This window comes from Amblyomma maculatum, chromosome 10 (assembly GCF_055883805.1).
Source record: "Amblyomma maculatum isolate TAMU_Amacu chromosome 10, ASM5588380v1, whole genome shotgun sequence".
NCBI lineage: Eukaryota > Metazoa > Arthropoda > Arachnida > Ixodida > Ixodidae > Amblyomma > Amblyomma maculatum.
In genome coordinates, this window is record NC_139353.1 from 139,103,805 (window position 1) to 139,114,166 (window position 10,362).

At 48.5% G+C, this 10,362-nt stretch overlaps 1 long non-coding RNA gene and 1 pseudogene across 1 annotated transcript; both read right to left on the reverse strand.

Moving 5' to 3' along the window:
• Positions 1 to 2,244: 2,244 nt before the first annotated feature.
• LOC146177557 (uncharacterized) lies at positions 2,245 to 5,269 on the reverse strand (annotated as a pseudogene).
• A 904-nt stretch (positions 5,270 to 6,173) lies between these two features.
• LOC146177558 (uncharacterized) lies at positions 6,174 to 7,064 on the reverse strand. The gene is made up of 2 exons (XR_014701048.1): positions 6,624 to 7,064; positions 6,174 to 6,501 (listed from the first exon to the last, which is right to left on the reverse strand). It is a non-coding gene; the product is annotated as an uncharacterized LOC146177558 (long non-coding RNA).
• Positions 7,065 to 10,362: the final 3,298 nt, after the last annotated feature.

Here is a 10,362-nt window from a genome sequence, read left to right on the forward strand (position 1 = left end):
TGCCGCTCGTCGCTCTTCTCATCGCTGGTAAGCACTGATGGAAAGCACTGACTCTCTTCATCAAGTCGACTTAGTCAATTTTCATGACCAACACTTTCAAAAATTCCTCTATGCTTATTTGTAGTTTTTAGCTTAAAACTATGTTGCTTAGGTAAATAGAATATTCCTACTTTTATTCGCTGCGTTTTCACGAGAAATGTTTGTACACGGCCCTCTTATCGTGCAAATAAACGTTTCCGGGGAGGGGGGCTCTGCTATTAAGCACCCTAGCTTTGCTAGTAATTGGCTAAAGCCGCGATGTCGTCAAACTTCAAATGTCTGGGCCTCATTTTGATGTCACGTTCTCAAACTTGAGAGCGTGACGTCCAAATGACGAGGCCCAGCGTGACAAATGTCCCGAGAGCAAGGCGCGCTGGATCTATTGAACCCTTTCCACAGCTCTCGCTGGGTCATCTTGAAGACTACTGCTGAGAAGAAAAGAGAACTTGTCTCTCTACGTTTCAAACAATACACGATTGGGTACGAGACCAGCTTTTCGTTGGAGGCGAAAAGCAAGACGCCCGTGTGCTGTGCGATGTCAGTGCACGTTAAAGAACCCCAGGTGGTCGAAATTACCGGAGTCCTCCACTACGGAGTCTCTCATAGCCTGAGTTGCTTTGGGACGTTAAACGCCACAAACCAAACCAAATCAAACCTTTTGGCAGGAAAAAAAGCCTTGCAGAGAAGCCGACTTAGAAGTGGTGCATTGCGCACAGCAATGTCTATGATCAAGATCGTTCGATGACCAAAACGGGTCTTTTAGAGCTTGACCAGGAAAAAGACGCAAGTGTTCAGCAGACATTCTTTCACCTTTCGGTGCACAGTACCGCTAGACGAACGCGTCGTGGAGGAGGCGTTGGTCCGGCGGGGCAGCGAGGGTCACAATATGACTGTTCACGTCTCAGATCAGAGGTAAAACAGGCACAATACAAGTTTACTATGATCTTCCGAACTCTTAGCTAACACACGCAGTCAAAAACAAAATCTACTCACTATTGTGATGTTCTCAACGTGCGTAGAACCCCGTGTCTAGCATCTTGCTTCCGTATTTACCCGCGGCGCCTTGACGGCTATCAGCGTTTCGCCCGATGGCTTCCGTCTGCTAACGATGCAAACGATCTTGCATTCCCTACTAGGTTGGAAGTAAAGTGTAGTCGTGGTTTTATGCCTCCGATAGCAAAAGAAATGCGGTGCGCCCGCCGCCGAGGTGAGAACGCACTCGCCCGCAAGCCTCCGTTCATCAATGTTCGTCGGTAATCGTCGCACAGTCACTCCACTTTCTGCTTGTTCCCGAGTTGAATAGAGTCGGAACTCGTCCGGCAAGTCTAACGCATCTTCGTGCTTCATCCCTAGCCGTGGATTTCCGACACAATTATGCCTCACAGCGGCGCACCGCAATCTACGCGGCCGCCATTTTCGCTCTCAAACGTTTGAGACTGCTTCAGCGGCTTTCAAAACAACGCTCTCAATTGGCGGCCATATTTAGGTGCTACACGTCATCGTTTCTTTCGTGTTCACGACGTCTGATGACATCTGTCGGTGACGCGGAAAGTTAATATGGCCGCCGGTCAGAACTGACCAATAGGACATACGCCTTTGAGAGCGATCCGTTTGAGAGCGGTGCGTAATCCGGCCCCTGGTTGACATTCGCGCGTTGCGTGCTTGGTCTGCTCAGACTGCCCATCGCGCCTTTTGAGAAAGAGTTCGCTCGTCGCCGCGACAAGGTAGATATACCGTGGTAGCGAAGGCTCCATAGACGCCCATTGGTCCAAAAAATGGCGGCTCATGGGCACCGCCATATTGGGGGGCAACTACGTATTAGTGACGTTGAATGACTTCACGCATACGTATGTTTTAGCGCGAATTTTAAAGTTGTTTTTTTATAAAACCCGCATTTTCAAGCCGGTATCTCATGAAGGCTGTCTTTCAGTGCGCACCAACCTTTGCCAGTCAAATGTGCTCGAGTTCCTGCTAGTTATGGCCTTGCTAATGTGCAATTCGGAACCCAATGAAAGTGACTGGCAAAGAAGGCAGCATAGAAAGGCAGCAACACTTTCAGACGCTGGCTTACCTTGGCTGGCTAAGCAAGCACTCATGCATGATTTGTAGTCGAAACCTTGGTGGAAATACTGGTGCTGGTACTTTTGAGTACAAGCACAGCCTCAAGTGCACACTTTGCAATACAGTGTATGGCAAGTATGGTTTTCATATTTATGGTTTATTACAGCAACGAAACAAATACAGTGATGAAGCACACCAACAAAAGATACGCGTCACAGGCAGCTCAAGCAGTAGTTTCTTTAAGCTGGCTATTCATCTCAATGGTCACAGTGCGGATAGAAAAAAGCCCTGCAGTTCCACGAACGTTGCCAGGTAGGAAATTGAAAAGCGTAGAAGACAGTGCTAAGACATCTTCAATTGAGGCAAACATGACATGACATAAGTAGGCGCATCAACACATAAACACAGCACACTGAGATTACTCTTCACATTTCATTTCTTCAGCTGAAAGATATTAACAGCTGTGTTTACATCTACAGGACATGTTAAAGCTAGCTTTAGCATCAACAAACCTGCTCAACGCAGGAGCACACCACACATTGAGCCTACGTACAACCTCCAAAACTACTTCTAGTCGTCAGCCGGATCAATGTGAAGTAATTCTAATCCAACAAAAGCATACACGAAGTACAGCTTATACCGTTGTCAAATGGGCACTTCGAAGGCCCTCGAACCAACTGCCTATTGACTCGAATGCCTTCGAAAGCTGCCACACGGGCGTTTTCAATGGCCATTGAGTCGATAGTCTATCGAGTCGACGGGGCAGCTCAGAACTCTATCGATATCTCGAAGGCCTTCGAACGTCACGCAAGGTTGCTAGCGTTGACCCGAGGAGAGTCACGCACACACTTGCACAGCGCCTTTTACGGTAAAAAAACGTTAACAAACGTTATTATTTTATATTGTCACGCACTTCCCGGACAGACCCAGCTTCCTCGTCCTCTCCTCCTTATTCCGCTGTCACGCACTTCACGCGGTTGTATTTGCTCACCCGATTGTAGTGGGTGAGCCAGACATCCACGGCTTCCCCGGGCTTGCCATAGAAGTGCCGGGGTTCCCGATAAGGCTGTGCGGTGGTCGGATGAGCTGCTGGCGTGTGCTGCGTTGAACCATCTGCTTGCGTCATCTCCGTCCGAAGGGGGGGGGGGGGGGGGTAGCCCAGCAATTCTTCTGCTCCGGCGAAGTAGGAGAGGTTCCGTGGTGATCTGTACCCCGCACCTCCACCACACTTGTTATGACGTTTATTTACACAGATGGTAGGATACGCTGGAGATTAGCACACTACAGCGGACAGACCCAGATTCCTCGTCCTCTTCTCCTTATTCCGCCAAACCTCATCTTCCTTCAATAAGGACCGCGGGAAGTGCGTGACAATTTCTTTAATTTACGCGGTAAAATATTAATACCCGTAATAATTTTAATATAGCATCGCTCTTTTTTTAGGCATATTATTTATGTAATCTCGACTATTGTAGCATGCGCCGCCGAGAAAAACAAACACCATGAAGAGCACAATCGTATGAACGCCAACGCATTAAAAAAAAGCTGTCCTTGAATAACTAAACACCTGCAGTTACTAAAAAAAAAGGTAACAGTTATATTTTATTTTGCATTTATAGTGATATCTTAGTTCTTTAAGCAAAACCGAAAGCAACGATAGTGGCGCCATAAACGTTTGGCGCCAAAAACCAGATCTATATCAATAGCCTTCGAGTTTTGCCGTGTAGCAGCGGCACAACTCTTTCGAGATCGATCGCGATTGAAAATCTCGAAGGCCGTCAACTCAATCGCCTTTGAAAATGACAGTGTGACTGGGGTATTACACCGAGGTTCAAGGACATTAACGTGGCAGTACGGCATGTAATCATTGTACTCTACCTTACAACATAGCCAAATAAAGGTCCAGGGCTGCTCTGCTGTTCGTTGTGCTGCAAATGATCCTACTAAAAGCACTCAAGATGCAACAAACCTGCTTAAAGGTGGCTTGGTAGCCAGTGGTGCTGAGTGGCAGTTACGATGACAATGGTTCATTTCATTATACCTGCGAGCACGAAACTGGCAGAGTTGAGCAGGTGAAAAAATTGACCAAAATGCCATTAAAATTAGGCGAATCCATTGCCTAGAAGGTCTCCATTAGGAGCCATTCACTTTATCTTTGTGGAGGTTTATCTGACAATATTCTGCAAGTACATAGGAGACACTTTAACAGGCGGCTGCAATAGGCACAAAAGCACCCTAAAAGAGTGACATAGTGGAATGAAGGATGAAAGATGCAGGCTATTTTGCAGCTTGTGCAATGTAGCAACTTCAAAAAACACTACCACTAAGTGTAGAATTACAGTTTTCATTTGCTCCACCTCACTGCCTACTTCGTGGCTTTCCGTTTAGTTGTTTGACTGTGCAGTTTAAGATTTTTGCTGTGTGCAAGCCAATGCAACCTCACCCTGAAGAACAGGGCAAACAAACTATCATAAACATCATCCCCACACACAGTCAGCGATTTTTCTACCTTGGCTTGAAGCAACACGCAGACATCATGCCCTACATGTTCTTTTCCTATAGCATTGGAGGTAGATGCAACAAAAAGCTGCTCGAAAGCATTGATGAAAGCTACAAAGGAGGGTGCCGGAACCGATAGGCTTCCAAAGTCCCCTTATCCCGGATTTTTGACACTTAGGTACAAGAGAACATGGTAATGATCGGCAAACGTGGCGTTTTCTAGTCTTGGTCCACACGTAAGTAACCCTGTAACACACCTGTGGTCATTCATAAAATTGCCGGCAAGCCACCCTGCAAAGTAGACAATGTTGTTCTCTGCCATTGGAGATGGATAATCAGAAGGCAAAACTTCTACTGCAACTGGCAAAGATGTGGTAGCTGTGCAAAGAGAAGGAACAGATTTAGTAAAACAAACTGGGAGAGTGGCTAGAAGGCCAGACATGTCTTCAGCACAGTTGCTGCTTTCGGAGAGTTTGAAGAGCTTGCTGACTAAAAGATGTCTGAATGCTGCTTGAAACTGCCGGCAGGACGAGTTGCTGTTTGACCCAGCTTTTGACCTAACAATTGAAAAAGTGCTTTCGAGTGCATCCTGGTTGAGGTGTCTGGTAAGGAGGTAAGTGAAACCATAGCGAGAGGCCAGATGGTTCCAGAACAGCAGCACAGCCCTCATTTTAGGAAACGTAGCGCGAAGAAGACAAGGACAAAAAAAAAGCAAACACACACGAGCGCTCGTTTGTGTTTCCTTCTTTTTTTGTCCTTGTCTTCTTTGCGCTACGTTTCCTAAAATGCGAATGCACCAACTCGTCCGATTTAGCATGCTTGTGCAGCCCTCATAGTCTGGCAGAAGCCCCGGATGCAAAGAGGCTGCTGTGCGCCGCCTAGAACTTGTATGTGCTCAAAAACAGCAATGCACTATTCCAAAAAATGTTCGTGCACAGATCCTGCACACATCTCAGAGGCGTACGGAGACTTTCCCCGCTTTTGCGAAATATTTAAACTGTAGAAGAGTCTATCGATTCTCTCAACAAATCTGGCTGTGTGGATAGCCTCTGCTGGCAATTGCTGGAATGTTACTAATGTGCACATTGCAACAGCGCAATGATTGCTGAATACCTGTGCTGCGAGTTTTAAAGACATCTACGAAGCAAAAGTTAAATTGAAGTGCCGGGCACACAACTTCGGGACGGACCGAATTTGCATTTCTCTATCGCTCTCATAAGCCTGTCGTAAGAGCTCGTAAGAGTGTCACTGCCTACCCTGAAGTTGTACTTGAAGAACATATTGCGCAAGCACTTCAGCAAATATGGTGGATCAAAAATAAAGAAAAGTGCTTCACAATTCACACTGAAGTAGGGCTTCTCAGGGGTCGCAAGGTTTGAGAACAAAGAAACATTCTGGTTCCTCTGATCGCAAACCACTGCCACAGGCTACAATCCAGCTCCCACCAACATTTCGTGACATTTAAAGAGAAGGTTATGCAGAACAGTCGCAGGCGCCGCCTTATCTGCAAAGAAATAGCCAAGAGGCTGCTTCCGCGGCGTACATACTCCTTTGGCCATGAGCACAACCGCCTTGTTTGCAAGATTTGGACCTTGTTTAGTTTCTTGCAGTATCTAACCTTTCGGGCTGTGGAAGTATAAACCTAAAGCAAAGGCTTTATATTGGCTCCACCATCGACGGCCAAACCTGCTGACATTTTGCATCTTGAACTAAGCTTCAATAAAAGCAGCAACAGCTGGTGTTAAACGCTCACGCAGACTCTACCAATTCAGCAGTGGTCTTCATCCGTCTGCGCTGGAGCAGCCGTTCTTGCAGCCTCTTGTTGCGGTTACGGAGCTGCCCGAGCTTAGCACGAAATTTCTGAAGTGGCCGCCTGTCATTGATGGGGGCTGGTGGATGATCCTGCAAGGAACGGAATTGACGGAAGAGCAATAAGTTGCTACGTCTGGTTTAGTCATACCTGCATGTAATCTGGTAGCACCAAGAAGTGCGCAATACTGTGAAAGAGGTCTAAAACTGCTAACCTTCATGAGAAAGTGGCGAACTGCTGAACGGAGCTCCTGGTGACAGATCAGCACGCCCTCACAGTGCTGTGGCCAACCCCGCCGTGCCATGTTCCAAAGATAAAGCGCTGGCTTCAGTGCTTATTCTTGAACTGTGCTTATATGTGTAGTCAGCTGCGACCACAGAATATAAAGAACAAAATATAGTGACAGCACAGTTCTGGAAGTGAAGCCAGAAACCCAACAATGCACAAATAATAACCAAGCACCACAGGCACAATTAACACTTACACGGAACCATCATCAATCCATTCGCGTGGGAACAAGCTTGGGGCAGCATAGAAAAAGCAGAGCTAGCACCATCTGCATCTGGTCAGCGCACAGATGAGGAATTGTAGCATATTTCTGAGCCATACCTCCTGAGGCTGTTCCAGCAGACACGAAAGAACAATCACCTTCTTGGAAGAGTTGCAGTGGCTGGGACGACTGACTCTGGAGGTACCCCTCAGCAACAGGTCCACCGGAGACAGTGGCTATCACAGGAAGCAGTGTAATTGGCTCTAAATTGTCGCCGTTTTCAAAAGATTTATCCCAAATATGCATGCAACCCTGCTCACCTGGATCTCCAGCACGGTGCATTGATGCCGAAGTTTCACTCAGAGATAGGGAAAAATCCATGTCGGTGCTGCATTCGCTTGAGGTGTCTGAAATGGCAACATTATTGCGGAAAGGAAAGAGAACTCAATACTTTTATGGTAAATAATCTTCAAAGAACTATACCTTCCATAGCATGCGGTTCACAAGCGACATCACTATAGGAAACACCCAACCTTCGCTCTGCCAAGTTCGCTTGCCTGCCCCCTGACTCTGCTGTTTACCTACCTTTGTCACCTTTCCCGCCTGTGCCTGACGGTGACTATGTTGCTTGCCCTATCACCGAGGTCTTTCTTGACCGCAACGTCGTTCTTCCTCATCTCATCATACGCGTTACACAGAACAGCACCTACCTTCCTATCCTGAACTTCACTCTGTCACCCCAAGTTCTCCCCGAAGCAATATCCCTTGCTACCTTGTCCCCTCTCACAGACTGCACCATTTGTGCACTCACTCCTGGCCCACATTCAAGCGGCTTTCCAACACCCGTACTCCCCACCACAATTAAAGACCCTATTCCCGCAGTGATTGCCTCTGATCTCAGCCCCGAACACGCTCAGGACCTGCACAACCTTTTGTTACCCTTCTCCGACATTGTTGACTTTGCTGCCGGTTCTCTGGGCCAAACATCAGTTGTGACTCACTGCATTGACACCGGCGATGCAAAACCTGTACAACGGAGGCCTTATCATGTGTCCATTTCTGAGCGCCAAGTCATCCAGCAGGAGGTCGACAAGATGTTGGGCAACGATATCATCGAACATTCGAACAGCCCCTGGGCATCCCCTGTCGTGCTCGTTAGAAAGAAAGACAACAGTTGCCGCTTTTGCGTCAACTATCGACATCTGAACAAGATTACAAGGAAAAATGTTTACCCGTTGCCGCGAATAATAAAGCAAGAAACATGCGGTAGGCGGTGCGCTAACTTTTTCGCGAAAAGTACGGCTTCATGCGCACGACATGGACAACCTCGGATTTCTGCTGGCGACGAGTAGAAGAAAAGCCGTCCGGAAGCACTTCGTACGTGACGTCGCTCAGCTGACGGAGCACTTTGTATGGGCTAAAGTACTGCTTCAGAAGTTTTTCGGATAGTCCCCGACGTCGAATCGGAGTCCAAAAGCTACACTCTATCGCCCTGTTCGAAAGTCACTACACGGTGGCGGTGATCGTAACGCTGTGCGTCTCGACCTTGCTGGTTCCGGATGCGTGCCTTCGCCAGCTGTCGCGCATCTTCTGCACGTTGAGTGAACTCCTCGGCGCCAACTTCGAGGTCACGGCCGTCGTGGGGCAACATGGCTTCGAGCGTTGTCGAAACTTTGCGGCCATACAATAAAGAGAACGGCGTCATTTGCGTTGTTTCCTGCTGCACCGTGTTGTACGCAAACGTGACGTATGGGAGGACGTCATCCCAAGATCGATGCTCAACATCCACGTACATGGTCATCATGTCGGCGAGAGTTTTATTCAGACGTTCTGTCAAGCCATTAGTTTGTGGATGGTAGGCGGTGGACCTGCGATGGGTAGTGCTGCTTAGCTGCATGACAGATTCCAGTAGCTTGGCAGTGAAAGCAGTGCCTCGGTCCGTTAATATAACTGTCGGGGCGCCGTGCCTCAGGACTATGCGTTCAAGGAATATTTTCGCTGCCTCGATTGCCGTACCACGCTGGAGGGCCTTCGCTTCAGTGTAACGCGTGAGGTAATGTGTAGCGACAATTATCCACCTGTTGCCGGAATCAGAAATTGGAAAAGGACCGCACAGATCCATGCCAACTTGGTCGAATGGGCATCTTGGCACTTGAACACGATGCAGTAAACCGTCCGGTTCCACAGGCGGTGTTTTCCGTCGCTGGAAATCATGGCATGTTCTCACGTAATGTCGTGCTGCGGCCGCAAGGTTTGGCCAGTAATAACTCTTCTTAATTCGGGCCAGAGTTCGAGCAAACCCCAGGTGACCCGCGGTGGGCTCGTCATGACATGCCTGTAAGATTTCTTCGCAAAGAGACTGTGGTACGACGAGGAGGTAATCTCTTCCCGTCGGAGCGAAGTTGATCTTGTATAAGACATTGTTTCGCATGCAGAACGATGAATGCGTTCTGGCGAAGAGACGGGAAACTTCTGTAGTGCGCGCTTCCAGAAAATCGATAAGTGGTGCGAGAGTCGGATCGTTGCGTTGCTGCTGCGAAACAGTGAGCGCGTCGACGGGTGCGATAAAGGGAAAGTCTCGTTCTTCGTCTTCCCGCGCAGCCTCGACAGGTGAACGGGACAAGCAGTCAGCGTCGTTGTGCTGACGTCGAGACTTATACACGATGGTCATGTCGAACTCCTGTAGCCGTAAGCTCCATCGTGCAAGGCGTCCGGAGGGGTCTCGCAAGTTCGTTAACCAGCACAGAGAGTGGTGGTCACTCACAACCCTAAAGTTGCGGCCATAAAAACAGGGTCGAAATTTCATCACCGCCCATACAACAGCCAGCCATTCTTTTTCGGTAGGTGGAATAGTTCGATTCGGCACGGGACAAAGTCCGGCTAGCGTATGCGATAACTCGCTCGGCACCGTCTTGCCACTGGACGAGTACAGCGCCTAGACCCACGCTGCTGGCATCTGTGTGGACCAGAGTCTCGGCATTCGCATCGAAATGGGCCCGCACAGGTTTTGTCTGCAAGCGGTGCCGTAACTCGTCGAATGCCTTTTGCTGTTCGCCCGTCCAGGTGAAGTTGACATCATCCCGGGTGAGACGTGTTAACGGAGCGGCAATGCGTGAAAAGGTTTCAATAAATCTGCGGTAATAGGCACAGAGGCACAAGAAACTGCGAACTGTGTTCTTGTTACATGGAGTAGGGAATTTGGTGACGGCTGTTGTGTTAGCCGGGTCGGGACGAACTCCTCGATGGCTGACGACGTGGCCCAAGAACTGGAGCTCTTCATAGCCAAAATGACACTTTTGTGGTTTTAACGTGAGGCCGGCAGATCTGATAGCCCGTAGCACACCGGATAGACGTTGGAGGTGTTCCTCGAACGTTGGTGAAAACACAACAACGTCGTCCAGGTAGACTAGACACATCTGCCATTTAAGACCAGATAGAACTGCGTCCATCATTCGCTGAAATG